This window comes from Mustelus asterias, chromosome 30, assembly GCF_964213995.1.
Source record: "Mustelus asterias chromosome 30, sMusAst1.hap1.1, whole genome shotgun sequence".
NCBI classification, from domain to species: Eukaryota; Metazoa; Chordata; class Chondrichthyes; order Carcharhiniformes; family Triakidae; genus Mustelus; species Mustelus asterias.
This window is the reverse complement of record NC_135830.1, coordinates 7,350,740-7,375,036: the sequence shown is the minus strand read 5'-3', so window position 1 is coordinate 7,375,036 and position 24,297 is coordinate 7,350,740. Positions and strand designations below refer to the sequence as shown.

General features: G+C 43.5%; 5 non-coding genes and 1 pseudogene across 5 annotated transcripts; 2 read left to right on the top strand and 4 right to left on the bottom strand.

Annotated features, from left to right (window-relative positions):
• Positions 1-2,985: 2,985 nt before the first annotated feature.
• Positions 2,986-3,057, bottom strand: trnae-uuc (transfer RNA glutamic acid (anticodon UUC)). Its single transcript has one exon. It is a non-coding gene; the product is annotated as a tRNA-Glu (tRNA).
• Positions 3,058-4,585: 1,528 nt separating this feature from the next.
• On the bottom strand, positions 4,586-4,667 carry trnal-aag (transfer RNA leucine (anticodon AAG)). The gene has a single exon. It is a non-coding gene; the product is annotated as a tRNA-Leu (tRNA).
• An 8,390-nt stretch (positions 4,668-13,057) lies between these two features.
• On the top strand, positions 13,058-13,152 carry trnai-uau (transfer RNA isoleucine (anticodon UAU)). The gene is made up of 2 exons: positions 13,058-13,095; positions 13,117-13,152. It is a non-coding gene; the product is annotated as a tRNA-Ile (tRNA).
• Positions 13,153-17,132: 3,980 nt separating this feature from the next.
• trnae-uuc (transfer RNA glutamic acid (anticodon UUC)) lies at positions 17,133-17,204 on the bottom strand. Its single transcript has one exon. It is a non-coding gene; the product is annotated as a tRNA-Glu (tRNA).
• A 5,444-nt stretch (positions 17,205-22,648) lies between these two features.
• Positions 22,649-22,852, top strand: LOC144481074 (U2 spliceosomal RNA; annotated as a pseudogene).
• A 483-nt stretch (positions 22,853-23,335) lies between these two features.
• trnaq-uug (transfer RNA glutamine (anticodon UUG)) lies at positions 23,336-23,407 on the bottom strand. Its single transcript has one exon. It is a non-coding gene; the product is annotated as a tRNA-Gln (tRNA).
• Positions 23,408-24,297: the final 890 nt, after the last annotated feature.

The window sequence follows — 24,297 nt, the reverse complement described above, 5'->3', positions numbered from 1 at the left end:
GGGAGCGCCGAATCCTAACCATTAGACCATCAGAGAAGATAACGACGCAACGTTTAGCCTGACTTTTCCACTTCAGCATTTTTTTAAATACACAAGAAATATTTGTTGGACAAAAATCACATCCAGAAAGAACACGAGTGACTCCTTCAGCCAATGAAACACTAATTGTTGCTGTCTGGAACAAGGAATCAACAGTGAGGTCTCACAGGCTGTTCATGTGTATCTTGCAATTTCCAAAACAGACCCATCTCATCACTGCTGATCCTGTGAAACGTATGAGGTAACACACAGCAGATGTTCATCGCTTCAAACTATCTGCTTTCCACCACAGCATTGTGTAGGTTTAAAAGCACCGTTCTTTAAAAGTTTAAGACTATCGTCATTCCACTGATCATTACCGACTTTCTGTGTATTTTATATTGTGATAAAACCTGTATTTATAATATAAACAGCTGATGGTAGACATTCTCTGCTGACTTGGCAGCATCTGTGGACACATAAAAATCTAAGTCTTTCCATGCGTTAACTGTTTCTGAATTATAGCGATTATTGCGTTTGCAAAGCGGCAAAATGTTTTCGAAACAACTGACTCATTTCAAACTGTTTTTGTTAAATATTAAGGCATTACATTGTCTCACAGCCATAAGGCATTTACACTTCGCCATGTCTTGAATAATATTGTACAACTGCAGTCAGAGAGAAAGGAAAAAAATTGGGACAAATATTATTTTATTAATCTTACGTTAGATCAATGAATATGCCACATTGCTATGGTTTTCAGCCGAACTGGAATAGGAGAAAACCAGGTTCTAAATTGCAATCAGACTGCACGGTTTGATATTCTCGGCCGGTCACATTGGTCATGAACAGGGTTTCTATAGTGTGGGGATTATCATCTTCATATCATACAGGATAGGCTCCCCGATTCGAAACGGGGTTGAACATGATCGAAATTTACTGCTGGAAAGTTCCCCGATTGTAGTTCGTTGTTGAATGTGAACTGAATATGGATCAATCAAAATATTAATTTGTTCTTCACCAATTATTGGAAAAAATGCTCTCAGTGTGCAGCTGATGTCGGTTTGATGGGTTTGCCATGGGAAATGTGTGGGCTTAAGTGGGTTAAGGTGGCGACAACAGTCTCGGTCAGGCACCCTGGGCTTACATTCTCTGGATCATGTGTCAGCCATTTATGACTAAGGTAAGGAGATATTTCTTCTCTGAAAGGCTTGTGAATATTTAGAACTCTGCAGGCGGCCAGAGGTGTGTGGATCCTCAGTCGATGAGGACATTGAAGGTTGAGTTGGAGTGGTTTCTGAAATCTAAGGGAATGAAGGGCTGCTGGGATAAGCTGGGAAATTGGGGTTGAGGTTGCGGATCTGCCTTGAATCAGTCGTGGAGGAGGCTCAATGGGACATGTGACCCAGTTCTACTTCATTGATTCTGTTCACTATCAATAGTAGATCCGGTATCAATGGCTTCTGATGACAGCATTGAAATCTCAGACACTGAATTCAGGATAATAGCATTAGTTAAGGCGTATGATCGAAACCCATCACTGCTGAATGTTCAATTAATTAACTTCATGGAGTATTTTTGATTTGATTTTTTATTGTCACATGCATGAGCAGACAGTGAAAAGTATTTTTCTTGCGCACTGCACACACAAAGCATATCGTTCATCGGGAAGGAAACGAAATATTGCAGAATGTACTGTTACAGTCATAGCTAGGGTGTAGAGAAAGATCACCTTAATACAAGGTAGGTCGTGCATGTTAACACGTGAATTCCATGCAGTAGAATGTATCGTTAAACATGTCAACAGGAGGTACCAGTAGACACAATGCAAATATAAATTGCTGTGGGCAATTGACGTGTTTGTGGAGCCAGTTTCCTTACATCGTTGCACCGCAGCGTTTCTGGTAATTATCACGTTCGCCGTACACACGCAAGTTTCCTGGTTCAATCCTCGGCAGAAATGTATTAAACAGGAATAGAAAATGTTGGAAAATCTCAGCAGAACTGACGGCATCTGTGGGGAAACCAACGTTTCAAATCTGGACGACCCTTCATCAGATTTCCTGATTCGACACACTGGCTCTGTTCTCTCTTCACAGATGCTGCCAGACCTGCTGAGATTTTCCAGTATTCTTTCTCTGTGTTTCAGGTTCCAGCATCAGCAGTATTTCACCTTTACAGAAACATTTCCAAATGTTTTCAATTTCAGAGTAATTCAGCTTTCAGAATTAATCACGCATTTGCCACGAATCATTAACTGCCGAGTATTTCCAACATTTTCTGATGGTAACGCCATGAATCAGCCTGTGAAAAGAACAAAACGGATGTTCGGTGATAGAAAGCAAGGGAGGATGATTAAATGAAACAAGAAGTGATGGATAAGGCAACATTTAGCTGGCGATGGTGCAGGCCAGGTGGTCAAGTCGTTCAGAGTCAATCCTTTCACTGCCAAGGCCCGGAATTGATGATAAACTGTCAACTCAACAGAACATTTCACTGAGAGGTGAAAGTATCTGAAAGCAAAGAAAGAGTATATCATTTGCTGCAGAAGTTTTAATGACTATATCTGTAGCGACAGTGATCTGGAATAAAGCAATGGAGACAGTAATGATGAACAATGAGATACAAATCTCTGATATCACAGCAGAGCTGTGATCAGCTAATGTTGTTCAGCAGATTTCCCACAAGAAGCTACAGAAGACGCAGAGGTTAGGAATTATCTGTGAATGTGGTGAGCGACAGTGAAATGTAGTGGGGTAGAATGCATTATTATTCATTTTGACAGGAGGAAGCAGCAAGGGGAATGTAATGAAAAGTTGCCGGGGACAATTGACGGGATTGTGCAAATGGGTTTATTTTGTTTCTCCAGGGAGTTCAAACTGGCACAATGATCACTCCTGTTATCGATCAGGAGGTAATTTCAGCCCCTCCTCAATCATGTGCTGGTCGGCAGCTATAAAATCTACATTCCCTGACCGGGAATCGAACCCGGGCCGCGGCCGTGAAAGCCCCAAATCCTAACCACTAGACCACCAGGGAAGATACAAATTGGCATTTTAATCTGACCGATACCTTGCAGCGTTTTTCAAATACTCGAGAAAGGTTTGTCGGGAAAAAACAACCTCATGTTTAGATCGAACACGAATGACTGCTTCAGTCAACAGCCAATTACTGCAGATTCTGGAACTTAAAAGAAAAACTTAAAATGCTCGAAAATCTCAACAGGCATGACGGCATCTCTGGAGAGAGAATAGAGCCAACATTTCAAATCTGTATGGTCAGTCATCAAAGCCGAAGACAGGAAAAGAGGACAAGATTGATACTTTAAGTGTGGGATATGTTGTGTGAGGGTGGGAGACGTGGGGAAGAGTTGACAAAGTTGTGATGGAAAATAATCAAAGGGAATGTAAATGGTGGCGGTAAAAGCAAAATACTGCGGATGCTGGAATCTGAAACAAAAATAGACAATGCTGGAACATCTCAGCAGGTCTGGCAGCATCTATGGAGAGAGAACAGAGCCAACGATTCGAGTCTGGATGACCCTTCGCCAGAGGTCTGTAGATCCTCAGTTAATGAGAATATTGAAGTTTCAGGGGGAGATATTTTTGGAATCTAAGGGAATGAAGGGCCATCAGGATACGTTTGGAAATTGATGTTGATTCCTGGGATTCGTCATGATCTCCTTAAATTCCGGAGGAGACTCCATGGGACATGTGAGCCAATCCTACTCCATTAATTCCGTTCCCTGCAGCACCAGGTCTGATAGGGATCACCTCTGTTAAAAGCGTTGATGAGTGTTCTGAGGCATTGAATTCGAGGCAGCAGCATTTGTGGGGGAAAGTGATCAAATGCCGCAAATTTCAGGTGTTCAGTTGATTTGCTTTACACGTCATGAATACTTTTTCTCGAACATGTTATTACGAAACTTTAATGCAGTAGGAAGTACCATTATTCATTTTGACAGGAAAAATCAGCAGAGACAATGTAATATCAATTGCTGTGGGCAAAAGATGGGCTTCTGGAGCCAGTCTAGTTGTTTCTCCAATAAACCGAATCTGCTTGCCCTGAGGTCATCACCGTGTTTCTGTAGTTCGGTGGTTATCACAAGAGCCAGGTTAATTCTGAAAATATCTGGTTAGAACGAGGAATGATGGGAAGTGTACATGATAGGATTTGAACTTCACTTCGAAAATTCAAGTCCATCACTTTAATTCCTGGGCAGGGAATACAGTCTCACTGTTTGTAATCCTGTTATTTATATCATGATGCAAAGATGCCGGCGTTAGACTGGAGTGGGTACAGTAAGAATTCTCACCAGGTAAAAGTCCAAAAAGCTTATTTGGAATTGCGAACTTTCAGGAGCACTGCTTCTTCATCAGGCTGTTCAACTCGGCAGTCAGAAATTCAGCCTGTGTGTGCTCTCGAAAGGAGCCACTTGAACACACGCTGCTTGACCCCAACAACGTTTTAAGTTGGTAATGTCCCTGCTCGTTGTTCATGACGAAAACGACACCGCACACACTCCTGCACTCAATCTGAGCTGTTAGACCAAAACGCAAATCCATTTTGGCAGCGGTGGGATTCGAACCCACGCCTCCGCAGAGACTGTAGCCTTAATCCAGCGCCTTAGACCGCTCGGCCACGCTACCACTTCGGAATACATCGTGATCATGTTATTTAATGATAATGTTACTGAAATTCAATAAAAGCAATGAAACTTGGAAAGGCCATCAGGAAGCATGAGCCTGCTCCTTCGCTGATTCAGGTAAACCTAAACTGCGCAACAAACAGACATCACCTCATGTCAGAAACACAATGAGCTGCAGTGAAGGGTCGGCATCATTTAAACTGTCCTTAAGCTCGTCTCTTCCCAATTTCCTGCCAGAAATGACAACGGAACCTCCTGTTGAATTTGCACAGAGTCTGCACTTAAGGACCATATTATGTTTTATATGTTCATCCAGGCAATAACTCACATTTGTTTTCAGAGTTTGGATGGTGGCAATAAATCTTCAATTCCTGACCAGTAATCTAAACAGCAGCGAAAAAGTCAAACTCTAACCACCAGCTCACAGCGTGTTTTAGAATTTAATTTATCCACGCTGCTTTTGTTACTTTAATTTTCACGCCACATTCGCCACAAACAGCTTTCTCCTGCAAAATGGCGCCTTCTGTTTCAACGCCAGTGATGTGTTCAGCTAATCACAACATATAACAAACACTCCAGTGCAATTATCACTTTCGCTTCCAACGGTTCGAAACCGGACAGAAATATTTCCAAATGCTTTTCAATGAAGAGTGCGGGAAAAAGTTTCATAATTCAGTGTCAATATAAACGGTAAAATCTGACGAATTACCAGACAGATTTTACCTTGCAACAACTTCTCAATCGTTCGTACTATGCACCCTATCGCTGTCCTTCTCTTTCTGTGTTTGTTCTTGAACTGTTGTACATGTGAAACTTCCAGCTCTGATATAAACTTGCAAACCTCACTCGGCTGATTCTAGTAGATCTGCTTTCGATCAGAGAGTAAATCAGATCATTATTAATGGTTTGCTGAGAGCAAATAGTCTTCTTTTCCAAAGCGGGAATTGAAACCAGACATCACAGGGAGAGTGTTGAACACAAGCCACTGGACTACCATGGAAACCGGTGAACTGTGTTTTTCAAACTGACTTCACACATGTCCCTTTGCTCATTATTTTCCTCTCAGATCTTTTTTCACTTGTGACACGTTTCTCCTTCAAAATGTCCTGTTTGGATGGAACATAATTGCTTCCTTCAGCCAATGACAACACGGATTGAGTTCGCTGGGTCATGGAATTGACAGTGAGGTGAAATGGTCCCACAAAATGCTCAAGTTTAGAAGGATGGGGAGGGGATCTGATAGAGGTATATAACATTCTAAATGGATTGATAAAGAAAAGGTAGACCAAAAGCTTCTTCTTATGGGACAATCAAGAACAAGAACGTGTATAGTTTGAGAGCCCGTGGATTTAAAACTGAGATGAGGAAGAACTACTTCTCGCAAAGGGTGGTGCATTGATGGAACTCGCTGCCCCATGGCGCGTTGGAGTCTGAATCATTGAATGATTTCAAGAAGGGATAGAAATATTTCTGATAGAGAAAAACGCATCAAAGGGGTATAGAGAACAGGTGGGGAGGTAGATTTCAGATCAAAGAGAGGTCAACCATGATCTGATTGAATGGCGGAACAGGACCAAAGTGCTGAATTTGCCGACACCTGCTCCCAATTCCTACGTTCCTATGTTTCTTTGCGTAACGATCAACTTTCAAGCCCACCAACCTAATCACTGTGGTTCTGTTGAAATATATGCACAGTACGTCCTCTGGTTCCCCTTCACCCACAACGCACGTCAGTCGTGCAAGTAACTTTGTAATCGTCTCACCCTGTGGTATAATCATTCTGTGATTCTCTGTTTCCCTCATTCATTTTCTCCAGGCTTCCACCCGACCAGATGTTGTTATGTTTCCTCCCTGCTGGATTTCATTTGTTTTGAACTCCCAACATCTCTAAACATTCCCAATTTTAATGAAAGGTCTTGGAGGTGAATATTTATCTTTGTTTCCCTATGCACAGACGCTGTCTGACTTCCTGAGTTTTTCCAACGTTGCCACATTTCAGTGCAGATGTCTGATCCGCTTTTGGATGGCAATAGAATATATATTTAGTTGATGCACTTTGGCACCGATAGCTTGTTGGTCTAGGGGTGTTCTCACTTTGGGTGATGATAAATCCCCAAACTTGCAGGAGGCCCCGGGTTCAAATCCTGAACAAGCCCTTGTTTTGTAATGGGTAAGACGTGGATTTTGTTCGTTTCATTCCCGTGACAAGGCGGAATTGGCTCACATGGGATATGATTTGAGAACCTGAGCACACACTGCAATGCTGCTGTGAGCACGACACACTCACAGAGAATCCAGGCATTTTCAAAAGGTGACAATCCTTGCGGACATTCACTTAACCAGATTGAAACGTCTGAAAATGGGGTGACAGTTTGACTTCGGACATACTGAGACGCTGTTTCCCCACCTGTTTTGAGTATTTAGATCAAAAATGTTCAGGTGAAAGATGTAGGAGGAGTTTGCAATGTTTGAAAGGAGGTGAAGCTAAGAAGTGGAAGATGTGAATGAAGTTATTGATGATAGAGAGGAGTGCCTTCTTACCTCAAGCATTCTGTAGGTTGATTAATTGTAAACATTGTAATCAGAACAAGCTGAGACGCCAGATGGCAAAGCCATATTTGTCTCCACGCATTTTAGAATATTAAGTGCCAGTTCTGATATGTGTCCCTCGCGGTCAGTTGGTGGAGTATGAGACTCTTAATCTCAGGGTCGTGGGTTCGAGCCCCACGCTGTGTTTGCTGCTTTCGTTGGTGAAGTCTTGGCAGTGTCACCGTTCAAACGGAGTCTTTCTCTATCCCGCTTTGCTTTGTTAGTCATAAGTAAGGCTAACTTTGCAATTTATGATGAAATTCACCAACCCGCCACACTCTAGCGCCCACTCGGGTCAGTGCACCTAACCAGCACATCTTTCCGACTGTGGGAGAAAACCCATGCAGCCACGGGAAGAACGTGCATACTTCACACAGATAGTAACCCAAACAGGAATCTAACTCGGGTCCCTGTGAGGCAGCAGTGCAAACCACCGTCCCACCGTGCCGCCCCACTAATCTCACCGTCACTGCTTTCTGAATTAAAGCTATCGCTGCTTCCCGGGCAGTCGAAGAGTTTAGTCCTTAATTCAGAGAGCAAATTTCTTCTCATTTTGCGCAAGATTTAAAGCAAGATCTGGAAGATTGTGTCAGTGGGAACAATAATCATCCTCATTGTCATTCAATCACTCCAGCCTTACATCCTATCACAAGATCATAAATAGGGTTCTCGCCCTCTATTCTCCCTCACTCTGTATTTGCTCGTAAACTATTAAACCTCTAACTTCTTCCAGTTTGGATAAAACGTCAGCGACCCGAACCATTCATTCTGTTTCCCTCACCACAGACGCTGTTTGACCTGCTGTTTCCAATATTTTCTGTTTTGAGGTGGGGTTTGCAGTACCTTTAGTGTCTTTTTTCTCGTTCAATGTGGAGTAGTTTTCTTTGACTGAACTTGACCTGTTTGCATCGTCAAAGGGCTGAGGTTTTAAATAATAAGATACAAGGATGTGTCACCCTGTTTGACATGAAATGAAACATAAAGAGGATTAATCATTTCAAATGATGTTACGAATTCAGTATATATTTTGTTGGGGATCCACCTACTTGTACCATTCACTCAGTCATCTGTCCCAATTTAAACAAGAGGTGGGACGGCGAGAGTCCAAACTGCGAAGCGTTACGACATGGAAATGATAGCACTCTGACCTATAACACTCGGCCTTTCTCCCAAAACACACACACACACACTTGCTCAATAATTGCCAATCTCCAGTCGAATTGTTGTTGTTGTGTGATACCAACTGCTCCTTTCTTTCAACAGATGATTTAAAGAGCAGCGAAAGATGAAAAAAAACATTGCTGATGCAGGCATCTTTCGCCAGAGACTCAGCAATGTGCAAGTTGCAGTTGTTGCAGAGAATGACTCTCTTGGCGTCATTGCATCAGCCCCAGAGAACGATTGCTCAAGAATACAAAGCGCTGAGAGTCGGGGAAGCGACAGTGGGCTTTGTGTCCACCTAGAGGTGTAGTTCACTCTGTTCCCTGTCCCAATTTAAACAAAAGTTAGGAGGCGAGAGGCCAGAGTGTGAACCGTCACCCATTGAATCAACAGCATTCTGATGGAAGACTTTTATCCCAAAACACACACACACACCAACGCCCTCTTTCTCTCTCACACACACACACATAGACAAAGACACACAGGCACACAGACACACACACACACACGCACGTACACACTTGCTCAATAATTGCCAGACTCCAGTCGAATTGTTATTGTGTGACACCAACTGTTTCTTTTTTTCAACAGAGGAGTTAAAGAGCAGCGAAAAGATGAAAAACACTGATGTTGCAGGCACCTGGCGCCAGAGGCTCAGCAATATGCATTGTAATAGCAGTGGAACGTGCTGACAAATTGTCCTCTCGATTCGTACTTCGTGAGAAATTTAAACAAAATGCCCTTCAGCAAATCAACCATCAGCATTTGCAAATTAAAGCCGAGTTTTGAACTCGGATTGCTGGATTCAGGGTCCAGAGTGCTCACCATTACACCACCGACCGCAACACACGGCTACAGGCTGAAAATGGTCGTTCAATACCTGTGCCAATTTGAACAGCAGAGTGAAATATCAGCCCCAATGCACAATCCCATCAAAAACCCACAGCAATTCATATTTACTTTACCCTTGCTGGTTCCTCCTGAAAAAAATGAGTAAGCTATCTTCAATAAGCTATCTTCAACTGCATTAAATTTCACTGTAGCTCACCACGTTCGAGGAATGTTGGCATCGAAGTGTTATAAACCTGAGTGTGGTAAAAATTCTGAACAACATCAGCTTGTCACAGCTCTGCTTTGGTCATACTGGAAGCTAGTGTGAAAATATGAACAATTCCATATCTTAACAGACTGGAAGGAGTGGGTGACTGTGTTTAATTGGCACTATGCACATTCCTGTAATCCGTGACTGCGAGAATCAGGAAAATTACATCCTGCTGGTCTCGTGGCTAGTGTTCGGTGCTTTCGGGGTCACAGGCTGGCTTCGATGCACTAAGACTTAATGTTTTTGATAAACAAACTGTAATACTTCCTGGTCCAAAGCCGCTCTGCCAGAAACGGTGGAGTGAGGTTTGTAGTTTTGCTTCCGAGTTGGAAATGTCACATGGACAAAAGGTCAAAAAGAAACACAGATAGTGAAGGACAGAGATAGGATGGAAAGCGCTGACGATGGAGATGGTGACACTAGGTAAAATCTGGTTGATAATGGGTCAGAATTAACCGTTTGCATTGGCACAAACGTCACTCATTTCTGGATAAAAATATCGGGCTAAATGATAAGAAAACTTCTCGCTGAATGAAGCACAAAACTATTTGACTTCGACTGATTGCAAGCAGTTTTCATTCAGAAAGAAGTAACTGTGGGATTAACAAAGCGGGATGGAGAAAGTCTCAGTTTGAGCGGTGAAATTGCCGGAGGAATGGAGAGCTGGAGTTCACCCATAAAAGCAGCAAAGTATAAAATATTGGGAACCACCCAATGTTGCCCTTGTCCATCATTCCTTGTGTCAGTTAACCCATCGTGTTATGCTCTCTATCACAGACCTCCCCTTTCAATCTCTTTACTGAGTGATTCCCATTTTAAATGCGACAAGACCTCAACCGTTCAATCAATGTTTCGTGAAAAGCAAGAATAAATCTGAATCATTTGAAATTAACCCATTTCGGAATGTTTTTGCTCGGTCTTGACCCGGGGACCTGTGCGCATGTGAGGCAAACATGGTAACGACTGCACTACAGAAACTTTGCGATGGATGACTTGAAGCAGACCCGGTTTACTTGTGGAGCAACTAAACTCGTTCCACAAGCCCGTCAGTTGCTCACTTTACATTCTCTCTGCCGGTTTCTCTAATCAAAATGAATGATGACACATTCTGCTGCATTCAATTTTAATAATCACATGTTTGATCAAAGTTCGTAACGTTTCAAGTAATTTAAGTGAAAATCTGACATTGGGAGAATTTGATCACACGCCTCCACAAATGTCGCTATCCTAAATTTAGTGCCTTAAACTTCCTATCAACGACACCAACAGAAGTCATTGCTGTCGGAACTAGTATTGGCATTGAACAGAATCATTGGAGTTGGATTAGATCACATGTCCCATTGAGTCTCCTCCGCCATTACAATCAACCCGAGTTCAACAACGGCCTCATTTCAGAATCAATTCAATTAAACTTGATTCCACCCAGACAGGGAGAGAATAGGAGGAACAAAAACAGAAGAGGGAAATGGATAGTTAGACTGAGAGAGGGAAGGACTGAGGCAGATCTATCGACAGAAAGATCACTGTCATGTCGCGTCTCTTCCTGTTTCTGTCGCTGCCCCACATCCAGCTCCCTCTGGCTATCCAGCTCCCAGGGTCAATTAGCTGCTTGATAAAGACACAGACAGTTGGTGAACCCGAGCTTTAACTGGAAAGCAGGGAAAGCGAATGTATGCCACACGGCATTAAGAGGAGATGGAGTTTAGAGATGACTGTACAAAGAGACACAGATATCTCATCTTCCTGATCCAGTTACTGATTACATTACAGTTACTGATTGCAGGAATGTACACAGTGCGAATTATCCACTGTCATGCTCTCCTTCCAGCCTTGAGCACGGAGTTAAGTTTAGAAGTGTTTGTATCTTGCTACAGTAATTCAGGGTTTTGTTGAGGCCACATTTGGAATAGTGTACGCAGTTTGGATCCCCGCATTTTAGACAGAATAAAAGCAAAATCTGATGATGCTGGAATCTGAATCAAAAACTGAAAATGCTGGAAAATCTCAACAGCTTTCACGAGAAAGAATAGGTACCATTGAAAAGCTGAGGCATTATTTTTTCCTGATCCAGGAATCTAAAACACGGGAGCACAATCTCAGGATAAGGCGCTGATGATTTAGGAGTGCGATGAGGAGAATTTGCTTCACTCAAAGCCTCGTGAATCTTCGGAATTCTCGAGCCAGAGGGTTCTGATGCTCCATCCTTGAACATATTTCACTCTGGGTTAGACAGATTTATGATCTATCCAAGAATGAATGGAAGCAGGGATATGGAATTGGAACAAATGCTCAGCCAAAAGTCCATGTTTCGATTGTAATTTTTAAGTTTAATGGAATAATGGAAGCATGTATATAATTTTGTATGTAATATGTGTAAAGTCAATCGTCATTGAATAATGTTGGTAACACCAGATAACAGTACAGCCGGTCACAATTGAGAACTATTTTTATTGACGCCCACAAACTCATTGCCAACACGCAACTGTTTGCCTGTGAATGCTGATGGTGAGAAAATAGCAACATTCCGCTTCTGGGTGGTATCGAACCACCAACCTCCACAGTTAACAGGCGACCGCGCTGACCAATTGCGCCACAGAGACTGCAGCAGCTGTTACATGTATTCTAAACTAGTGTGTCAATGACCACAATTCTATTTCTGCAAAGCCTGTTCCAGAACTGCAGCATGACCGCACTGTTTACAATTCTATACAAGTCTCTTTAGTTCCGTTGATCCCGCAGCACTGCTGTAGTGTGTTGGTTATTCCCTTTCTCCTATGAACGTGCAGGTAAAATGAATCCATGTCTCTTATCACAGGGAGGAATTCAACAGGAGGGAATGGAACTGAAAACCAGACCCCCAGCGAACCAATGCTTTCCACTCAATCATCAATAACACCATTCTCAGCTGCACCTCCTTCCAAATATTTTGATCCATTTCCCTCACGATTTGTTCCAAGAGTTAATATTGCCCTTGGTTTCTCCTAATTTTGATATCAGATTCACGTCAATATACAACACAAATGGAATTGCAAACCTGAGGGCGAACCATGGGAAACAAGTCACTGCGTAACACAAATCCCATGGTGCTCATTTCCCGATTCACAACACTCAGTTTTTCAACCAAATGGAGGAATTTATCACTGAAAAGTTTTGGAAAGTTCGTGTGAATTTTGTTTGCGAATCACTCATGTGTTGTGTAAATGCTTCTCGAAGGTTTAGTGAGCCGGACATGATCTATCTGCGTTTTGCTGAGCTTGTGTTCGGTTTATGGGGAGGTTTGAACGGAAATAGACCTTGTGTCCCAGGGATGGGCAGTAACCCGCTGATTGAAGCTGCAATCGCCGCTTTCTGCTGGCGATTGGAGACTGCGGGATAAAATCCTGCTGCTTCTCCCTGTCTCACTCACTGTGGAGCCGGGGGGGAAAAAATCAGCGATGGATTTGTTTCCCTGTCTGAAATGTGGCCTCGAATAACTGTTATTCACGGAGGTAACGCTGCGGTAACCTTTAATAATCTGACACAAACGATTCAAACGCACTGCTCCAGTGGCGCAATCGGTTAGCGCGCGGTACTTATACAGCAGTGCAGGCAGCGGGCTATGCCGAGGTTGTGAGTTCGAGCCTCACCTAGAGCAGTTGTTTTAGGTGAGACGATCGTCCAGTGGTGTGATCCCTCGACCAGCTAATATTCTTGGGACGGCCAGGGCAGCCAGTGGAGTTTGAATACAATAAATAAGATTGGAATAAAAATCCACTGATGGCCATCAAACAACATCCATTGTTGCTAAAAATCATGATTCACTCATGTCCGTCGTGGAAGGAAATCTGCAGTTGTTCGATGGTCTGGCCGACACATGACTCCAGAGCCACAGCAAAGTGGTTGCCCCTCAACTGGGGATGGGCAATAAATGCTGATCAGCGGTGCTTCTGTTCAACGAACGAAAGGAAGATCCGGAATGTGCAGGTTTGAGAGAAGCTTTCTGAACCGTCAGAGCTGGAAACGGGAGTCAGTGAAAAGTATTGCGTTTGTGTGTGTACAGATGGATGGGGAAATGTAACATGCAGTGTAAAATACTCTGTTGAGTTAATTTTCAACAATAAATTCTCACTCTGAGTTTAAACCAACGTACAGGTGCATCTGCATTCGCGCCTTTCTGCTGTCAGCGGGTGATTGGAGACTGCGGGTTAAAATCCTGCTGCTTGTCCCTGTCTCCAATGTGGAGCCGGAGAAGAGAGAATCATTGTTGGGTTTGTTTCCCCATCTGAAACGTGGCTTCGCCTTTAATAATCACAAACAAATCAAAAGCAATCAGCCGGACTGTGCAGGTTTGAGGGAAGCTTTCTGACCATTCAGAGTTGGAAAGGAGAGTCTGCGAAAAATGTTCTGTCGGGTTTGAAGCGGAACTGTGAAGGGGAAGGGGAAGTGTAACACAGTATAAAATACAGTATTCAGTTAATATCCAGCAATAAACGTGAATTATTGCTCATTTCCTCACTCTGAGGTTAAAAGTATAATTCCGCCCGCTTTCCAACAGGGAATCTTTGGTTCGGTGAATGTGTAATCACTACATGACAGAAACGATGCGTTCCCTCCACCCTGGGAGCCTTGGATGAAACTGTACCAGAGGTCATCATTGCAGATGTCGGAGCAGCTTTCCCGAAGTTCAACCCACGGAAAGCGACTGGCCCGGATGGGGTACCCAGATGTGAACTCAGATCCTGCGTGGATCAGCAGGCGTGGGTATTCGCAGACATCTTCAACCTCTCTTTACTTCTGCTTCAAGAAGACAACCATCATCCCAGTACCAAAGAAAATCCAAGCAGCGTGCCTGAATGAATACCGTCTGGTGGCTCTGACATCCATCATTATAAAGTGCTTCGAAAGGCGAGTCATAGCACGAATCAATTCCAGCCTCCAGGACTGCCTGGATCCACTACAGTTCGTCTACCGCCGCAACAGGTCCACAGCAGGCACCATCTCCCTGGCCCTGCACTCAACCCTGGCACACCTAGATAACAAAGATGCCTATGTCAGACTCCTATTTATTGACGACAGCTCAGCCTTATTCCGACGAAACTCATCTCCAAACTCCATGGCCTGGACCTCGGCTACTCCCTCTGCGACTGGATCCTCAACTTCCTAACCCACAGCACACAATCAGTAAGGAAAGGCAACAGCACCTCCTCCACGGTCATCCCCAACACCGGTGCCCAACAAAGTTGTGTTCTCAGCCCCCTACTACAGTCCTGATATACCCATGACTGTGTGGCCAAATTCCCCTCCAATTCGATTTTCAAGTTTGCTGGCGACACCACCGCAGTGGGTCTGATATCAGATAATGAGGAGACAGAGTACAAGAATGAGATAGAGAATCTGATGAAATTGGCGCGGCGACAATAATCTCTCCCTCAATGTCAACAAAACGAACGAGATTGTCATCGACCTCAGGAAGCGGAGAGGAGAAATTGCCCCTGTCTACGTCAACAGCGACGAAGTAGAAAGGGTCGAGAGCTTCAAGTTTTTAGTTCTCCAGATCACCAACAACCTGTCCTGGTCCCCCCATGCTGACACTATAGTGAAGAAAGCCAACCAACGCCTCTACTTTCTCAGAAGACTAAGGAAATTTGGCATCTCAGCTACGACTCTCACCTACGTTTGCAGATGCACCATAGAAAGCATTCTTTCTGGTTGTATCACATTTTGGTATGGCTCCTGCTCTGCCCTGGACCGCAAGGAACTACAAAGGGTCGTGAACGGAGCTCAGATCATCACGCAAACTTGCCTCCCATCCATTGGCTCTTCCCGCTGCCTCGGCAAAGCAGCCAGCATAATTAAGAACCCACGCAAGATTCTAAATTGCAATCAGACTGCACGGTTTGATATCCTAGGCCGGTCACATTGGTCATGAGCAGAGTTTCTATAGTGTGAGGCTTATCATATAGGATAGACTGTCCGATTCGAAACAGGGTCGAACATGATCGAAATTTACTGCTTGAAAGTTCCCAGATTGTATTCCGTTGTTGAATATGAACTGAATATGGATCCAACAAAATATTATTTTTTCCAATTATTGGAAAGAAAATGTGCTCAGTAAAATCGCCACCGTCATATTTCTGCTTTCACTCTCTCACTCACGGTGCAGTTGATGTCGGTCAGATGGATGAGCCATGGTAAATGTGTGAGGATAAGTGGGTTAGAATGGCGACAAGTGTCTCGGTCAGGCACTCTGGACCTACATTCTCTGGGTCAGGTGCCAGCCATTTATGACTGAGGTAAGGAGACATTTCTTCTCCCAAACGCTTGTGTATCTTTAGAATTGTGCAGCTGCCCAGAGGTACGTGGATCCTCAGTCGCTGAGGATATTGAAGGTTGAGTTGGAGTGATTTTGGAATCTAAGGGAATGAAGACCTATTGGGATAAGCTGGGAAATTGGGGTTGAGGTTGAGGATCTGCCTTTTTTCTGTCGTGGAGGAGGCTCAATGGGACATGTAATCCAGTTTTCTTTCATTGGTTCTGTTCACTGTCAATATCAGATCCGGTACCAATGGATTCTGCTGATAGCATTCAAGTCTCAGGTCCTGAATTCAAGGCAGTCGCGTTAGTTAAAGCGCGTGATCGAAGCCCATCACAGCTAAATGTTCAATTAATTAACTTCCTGGAGTAACTTTGATTTGATTTATTATTGTCACATGCATTAGCATAGAGCGGAAAGTATGTTTCTTGCGCGCTACACAGCCAAAGCATATCATTCATCGAGAAGGAAACGGGAGAGTGCAGAACGTACTGTTACAGTCATAGTTTGGGTGTAGAGAAAGATCAATTTAATGCAAGGTAGGTCGTGCATGTTATCACACGAATTCTACGCAGTAGATTGTATCGTTTAACATTTTAACAGGAGGTACCAGCAGACAGAATGCAAATATAAATTGCTGTAGGTAATTGACGTGTTTGTGGAGCCAGTTTCCTTACATCATTGCATCGCAGCGTTTCTGTAGTGTGGTACTTATCACGGTCGCCGTACACATGCAAATTTCCTGGTTCAATCCTGAGCAGAAACTTATTAAACAGGAATAGAAAATGGTGGAAAATCTCAGCAGGATTGACAACCTCTGTGAGGAAACAAACGTTTCAAATCTGGATGACCCTTCATCAGATTTCCTGATTCGACACATTGGCTCTGTTCTCTCTTCACAGATGCTGCCAGACCTGCTGAGATTTTCAAGTATTTTTTTTTGTGTTTCAGGTTCCAGCATGAGAAGTATTTCACCTTTACAGAAACATTTCCAAATGTTTTCAATTTCAGAGTAATTCAGCTTTCAGAAATAATCACGCATTTGCCACGAAACATTAACTGACCTGCCGAGTATTTCCAACATTTTCTGATGGTAACGCCACGAATCAACCTGTGAAAAGAACAAAACGGATGTTCTGTGATATAAAGCAAGGGAGGATGTAAACATAAATTGCCGGGGACAATTGACGGGATTGTGCAAATGGGTTTATTTTGTTTCTCCAGGGAGCTCAAACTGGCACAATGATCACTCCTGTTATCGATCAGGAAGTAATTTCAGCCCCTCCTAAATCATGTGCTGGTCGGCAGCTATAAAATCAACGTTCCCTGACCGGTAATCGAACCCGGGACGCGGCGATGAAAGCGCCAAATCCTAACCACTAGACCACCAGGGAAGATGGGAGCAACTGCTTTCATCTGATCAATACATTGTAGCGTTTTTCAAATACTCAAGAAAGGATTGTCGGGAAAAAAACCCTCATGTTCAGATAGAACACCAATGATTCCTTCAGCCAACAGCAAATTACTGCAGATGCTGGAATTTAAAAGAAAAACTTAAAATGCTGTAAAATCTCAGCAGGCATGACGGCATCTCTGGAGAGAGAATAGAGCCAACATTTCAAATCTGTATGGTCAGTCATCAAAGATGAAGACAATAAAGGAGGACGAGATTTACACTTTAAGTGTGGGTGATACGGGGGGGGGGGGGGGGGGTGAGGGTGGGAGCCGTGCGTAAGAGTTGACAAAGTTGTGATAGACAAAAAAAAACGGAATGTAAATGGTGGCGGGAAAAGCAAAATACTGCGGATGCTGGAGCATCTCAACAGGTCTTCTGACTCCGCAGTCAGAAATTCAGCCTGTGTGTGCTCTCGAAAGGAGCCACTTGCACACACGCTGCTTTACCCCAGCAACTTTTTCAGTTGGTCATGTGTCTGCTCGTTGTTCCTGACAAAAACGACACAGCACACACTCCTGTATTCAAACTGAGCTGTCAGGCCAAATCCATGCTAGCAGCAGTGGGATTCGAACCCACGCCTCCGTAGAGATTGGAGCCTTAATCCAGCACCTTAGACCGCTCGGCCGCGCTACCACATTGCAACGCATCGCGATCATGCTATTTAATGATAATGTTACCGAAATTCATTAAACGCAATGGACCTTGGAAAGGCCATCAGGAGGAAGGAGCCTGCTCCTTCTCTGATTCAGGTAAGTCTGAACTGCGAAACAAACAGAAATCATCTCACGTCAGAGACACAATGAGCTGCAGTGAAGGGCCGGCATCATTTAAACTGTCCATCAGCTCGTCTCTTCCCAATTTCCTGCCAGAAATGACAACGGAACCTCCTGTTGAATTTGCACAGAGTCTGCACTTAAGGATCATATTATGTTTTATATGTTCATCCAGGCAATAACTCACCTTTGTTTTCAGAGTTTGGATGGTGGCAATAAACCTTCAATTCCAGACCAGTAATCTAAACAGCAGCGAAAAAGTCAAACTCTAACCACCAGCTCACAGCGTGTTTTAGAATTTAAATTATCCACGCTGCTTTTGTTTTCACGCCAGACCAGTTTCGCCACAAACAGCTTTCTCCTGCAAAATGGCAACTTGTGGTTCAATACCAGTGATGTGCTCAGCCAATGATAACATACAACGGACACTCCACTGCATTTATCACTTTTGCTTCCGACTGTTCGGAACCGGACAGAAATATTTCCAAATGCTTTTCAATGCAGGGCGAGGGAACAGTTTCATAATTCAGTGTCACTGTAAACAGTAAAATCTGACCCATTACCAGACAGATTTTACCTTGCAAAAACGTCTCAACCGTTCGTAGTTTGCTGCCTTACACTTTCCTTCTCTTTCTGTATTTATTCTTGAAGTGTTGCACATGTGAAATTTCCAGCTCTGATATAAACTTGCAAACCTCACTCGGCTGATTCTAGTAGACCTGTATTCGATCGGAGAGTAAATCAGATCATTATTGATGGTTTGCTGAGAGCAAATAGTCTTATTTTCCTCAGCGGGAATTGAAACAAGTTATCCCTGGGGGAGTGTTGAACACAAACACTGAACTACCAGGGAAACTAGTGAACTGTGTTTTTTAAACTGACTTAATTAGTATTTCTATCTCAGATCTTTTTCACTTGTGACATGTTTCTCCTTCAAAATGTTCTGTTTGGATAGAACATAAATGCCTCCTTCAGCTGATGACAACACGGATTGAATTCGTTGGGACATGGAATTGAGGATGAGTTGAAATAATCCCACAAGCTGCTGAAGTTTAGAAGGATGAAGGAGAATCTGATCGAGATATATAAAACTCTAAATGGATTGATAGAGCAAAGGTAGACGAAACGTTTCTTCCTATGGGGCAATGTCCAACAAGAGATCCCGTGTATAGTTTGAGAGCCGGTACATTGAAAACTGAAATGAGGGGGAACTACTGCTCGCAGAGGGTGGTGAATTGGTGGAACTCGCTGCTCCATAGCGCGGTCGAATCTGAATCGTTCAATGATTTCAAGAAAGGATAGATTTAGTTCTGGTAAAGAAAAATGCATTAAAGGATATGGAGAACAGGTGGGGAGGTGGATTTCAGATCAAGGAGAGGTCAACAATGATCTGATTGAATGGTGGTGCAGGACCAAAGGGCTGAATTTGCTGCATCTGCTTCCAATTCCCATGTTCCTATGATTCGATGTGTAACGTTCAATTTTCAAGCCCACCAACCTCATCACTGCAGTTCTGTTGAAGTATATGTACAGTACGTCCTCTGCTTCCCCTACACCCACAACACATGTGAGTCGTGCAAGTAACGTTGTAATCGTCTCATTCTGTGGTGTAATCATTCTGTCATTCTCTGTTTCCCTCATTTATTTTCTCCTGGCTTCCACGCTACCAGATGTTGTTATGATTCCTCCCTGCTAGATTTCACTTTGTTAAAACTTCTTCTATTTCTAAACATTCCCAATGTTAATGAAAGGTCATGGAGGTGAACGTTTAACTTTGTTTCCATATGCACACACGCCGGCTAACTTCCTGAGTTTTTCCAACCTCAACACATTTCAGTGCAGATGTCGGATCCGCTTTTACATGGCAGTGAAAATACATTTAGTTGACATGTTATTTGAGAGATGGCTTGATGGACTAGGGGTGCGATTCTCGCTTTGGACGTTAAAATCCACAAACGTGCGAGCGGTCCCGGGTTCAAATTGTGGGCAAGCCTTTGTTCCGAAATGGACAAGTAGCGGATTCTGTTTGTTTATTTCCCGTGATATGTTGGAATTGGTTCACATGGGGTAGGACTTGATAACCCGAGCACTGACTGCAAGGCTTCTGTTAGCACAGCACACTCAAGAGAATCTAGACATTTTCAAAAAGTGACAATTTTTGCGGACATTCACTTAATTCTTATTCACCCAATCAGAGCATCCCATGCTTGTGGGTTCAGAGAGTTGTTGTTTGTATATTGGGTTGTGGGTGTTTGCCTCACTCTCTGTCCCTCTCTGTTGCTGAAAACCTGTCTCAGACTCTTTCACTCTTTCAGTCTCTCTGTCTGTGCATCGATCACTGTTCCCCCTTTTGCTCTTTGCTCCCTCTATTCTCTCGCTATCGATGTTTAACAAAGGTTCACTGCATTTAATCCTATAATGAGGCAGTTGTTCTGGGAGGAGTGATGCAGTGGGATGAGACTGTTCTCTCGTTAGATTAGAAAATTGAGAGGTGAGCTGATTAAAACAACTGAAAATGGGGCGACAGTTTGACTTCGGGCATGCTGAGACGCTGTTTCCCCACCTGGTTTGAGTAACAACAATTTACTGTGAAATTCCCCAGTCGCCACACTCCAGTGCCTTTTCGGGTCAGTGCACCTAACCAGCACGTCTTTCAGACTGTGGGAGGAAACCCACGCATTCACGGGGAGAACGTGCAAACTCCACATGGGCAGTGAGTCAAGCCGGGAATCGAACACGGGTCAGTGTCGCTGTGATGAAGCAGTGCGAACCAGCGTGCCACCCTGCCGCCCTATTAATCTCACGGTTTCTGCTTTCTGAGTTAAAACTATCTCTCCTTCCCCGGCATTCGAAGAGTTTGTGCTTAATTCAGCGGGAAGTTTTCTTCTCATTTTGCGTGAGATTTGAACGAGGATCCGGGAGATTGTGTCTGTGGGAACAACAATCATCTGCAATGTCATTCAATCACTCCAGCCTTACATCCTATCACAAGGTCCTAAATAGAGTTCTCTCCCTGTATTTTTCTTCGCTCTGCATTTGCTCGTAAACCATTAAATCTCTAATGTCTTCCAGTTTGGATCGACGTCAGTGACATTCACTCTGTTTCCATTTCCATAGACGCTGCTTGACCTAGAAAGTGTTTCCAATATTTTCTGCTTTGAGGTGGGATTTGCCGTAACGCCAGTGTAGTTTTTTTCTAATTCCATTTGGATTAGTTTTCTTTAACTGAACTTTGCCTCCTTACGTAGTTAAAGGGTTAAGGTTTTAATTAATAATAAGATACAACGATGCGTCACCCTGTTTGACATGAAATAATACAAAATGAGGATTAGTCATTTCAAAATATGTTCCTAATTCAATATATATTTTGGAGGGGGTCCACCTCGGGGTGCCATTCACTCACTCATCTGTCCTAATGTAAACAAGAGGTGGGATGGCGAGAGTCCGGATTGCGAAGAGTCACACCATGGAAACGACAGCACTCTGACCTTTGACATTCGGCCTTTCTCCCAAAAGACATACACACACGCGCACACGCACACACGCACACACACACACACACGCACACACACATAAACACAGGCACACACACACAAACACACGCACACACACACAGATATACACATACGCTTGCTCAATAATTGCCAGTCTCCAGTCGAATGGTTGTTGGTGTGTAACACCAAATGTTCTTTTCTTTCAACAGAGGAGTTAACGAGTAGTGAAAGATTTTTAAAAAAACATTGTTGATGCAGGCACCTGTCGCCAGTGGCTCAGCAATGTGCAGTGTAATAGAAGTTGAACTGGCTGACAAATTGTCCCCCCAATGCCTGCTTTGTGAGGAATTTACACAAAAGGTCCTTCAACAAATCAATCCTCAACAATGGCAAAGAAGAGCAAGGATCCACCTAAATTTAAATTCGGTTCGCTGGATTCAGATGCTCACCATTAGACCAGAGATCCTACAACAGAGCATCCAGCTGCTATTTGCAGCGATGTTGGGTTTGCTGAAGGGCATTTCATTTTAAATTCGCAAAAAGTGGTAATCTAAACACAGGGAAATTTCAGCAAATTCCACCGCAGTCACATTGCAGATGATGCAGCGAATGACTCTCCTGGCGTCATTGCATCAGCCCCAGAGGACAATTGCTCATGAATACACAGCGCTGAAAGGCAGGGAAGCCATAGTGGGCAAGGGGTCCACCTACATGTGGCATTCAGTCACTCACCTGTCCCAATTTAATCAAGAAGTCGGAGCGAGAGGCCAGAGTGCGTTACACCTTAGAATTGGCAGCACTCTGATCGAAGACAGGAGACTTTTCTACCACCACGCAGACACACACACACGCGCGCGCACTTACGCACGCACGCACTTGCCGAACTCCAGTCAATTTATTCTTGTACGACACCAATTGCTTCCCTCTTTCAACGGAGGAGTTAAAGAGTAGCGAAAATATGAAAAGCATTGACGTTGCAGGCATCTGGTGCCAGACGTTCAGCAATGTGCATTGTGATAGTCGTTGAACTGGCTGGTAAATTGCCTTCTCGATTCGTGCTTTGTAACAAATTTAAACAAAATGCCCTTCAGCATATCAATCATCTGTACTTGCAAAAGGCTTCTCGGCCTTTTGGCTAAGATCAAGTGTAGTATGGAGTGGATGCTGCACTTGGTTGAGGTCATTAGGTTACATTGAAGCTTCATATGTTTCATATGAAGCAATTTTTAAAAGCGGTATCTCGGCCTTTTGGCTCAGATGCAAAAGAGATGAAGTCTTGGAGGAGGAATTGCTTTCCCTCCTCCAATCAGCTTGGCTCATGTAGATCGGGCCCAGGACAGGGTAAATGGTCGCTTGCCCTGTCTTGCCAGCCTGGATCGGAAATGTCTCAACTTGTTGAGACTCTGAATTGGACTTGATTTGATTGAATTGGAAAAGTATGTTAAAAAAATCAAAAAAAAAATCTGTACTTGCAAAAGGCTTCTCGGCCCTTTGGCTAAAATCAAGTGTAGTATGGATCGGATGCTGCGCTTGGTCATTAGGTTACATTTAAGCTTCATTTGAAGCAATTTTTAAAAGCGGCATATCGGCCTTTTGGCGAAGATGCAAAGGCCTTGGAGGAGGTGAGTCTGCACCTACTCCAATCAGCTTGGCTCATGTAGGTCAGGCGCAAGACAGGAGTGAAGGCCTTGTCTTGTCAGCTTGGATCGGAAATTTCTCAACTTGTTGAGACCATGAATTGGACTTGATTTGATAGAATTGAAAAAGTATTTTTTAACAATCTGCATTTGTAAATTGAAACAAGGTCCCGCCGAGATTTGAACTCGGATCGCTGGATTCAAAGTCCAGAGTGCTCACCATTACACCACGGAACCCACCACACGACAACGAGCTGCAAATGGTCGCTCAATATTTGTGCCAATTTGAACAGCCGGGAGCAATATCAATCCCATTGCACAAGCCCATCAATTACCCACAGCAATTCATATTTACATTACCCTTGTTGGTTCCTCCTGAAAAAAAATGAGTAAGCTGTCTTCAACTGCATTAAATTTCATGTAGCTCACCACGTGCAAAGAGCAATGCTGGTATCGAACTGTTATAAACCTGACTGTGGTAAAAAATTCTGGTAAAAATGGATGGATGGATGGATGGATGGATGGATGGATTAAATGTTCTGGTAAAAATGATTTGCATTAACTTCAGCGTCTTTTTTTCTCGTTCAATTTGGATTAGTTTTCTTTGACTGCACTTTATCTCCTTACGTCGTTAAAGGGTTGAGATTTTTAAAAAAATTAGATACACGGATGTGTCACCCTGTTTGACATGAAATGAAATAAAATGAGGATTAATCATTTCAAAAGATGTTACCAATTGAATATATATTTTGCAGGGGGTCCACCTACGGGTGCCATTCACTCACTCATCTGTCCCAATATAAGCCTGAGTTGGGACGGCGAAAGTTCAGATTGCTAAGCATGACACCATGGAAACGGTCGCACTCTGACGTACGACACGAGGACTTTCTCGCAAAACACACACGCACACACACACACACATACACACTCTTGCTCAATAATTGCCAGTCTCCAGTCGAATGGTTACTTACTGCCGAGGAATGGAGAGCTGGAGTTCATCCAGGAAAGCAGCAAAGTTTAAAAATAATGAGAACCAACCAATGTTCACCTGGTCCATCATTCCTTGTGTCAGTCAATCCATTCTGTTATGCTCTTCATCACAAACCTTCCCTTTTAATCTAATTATT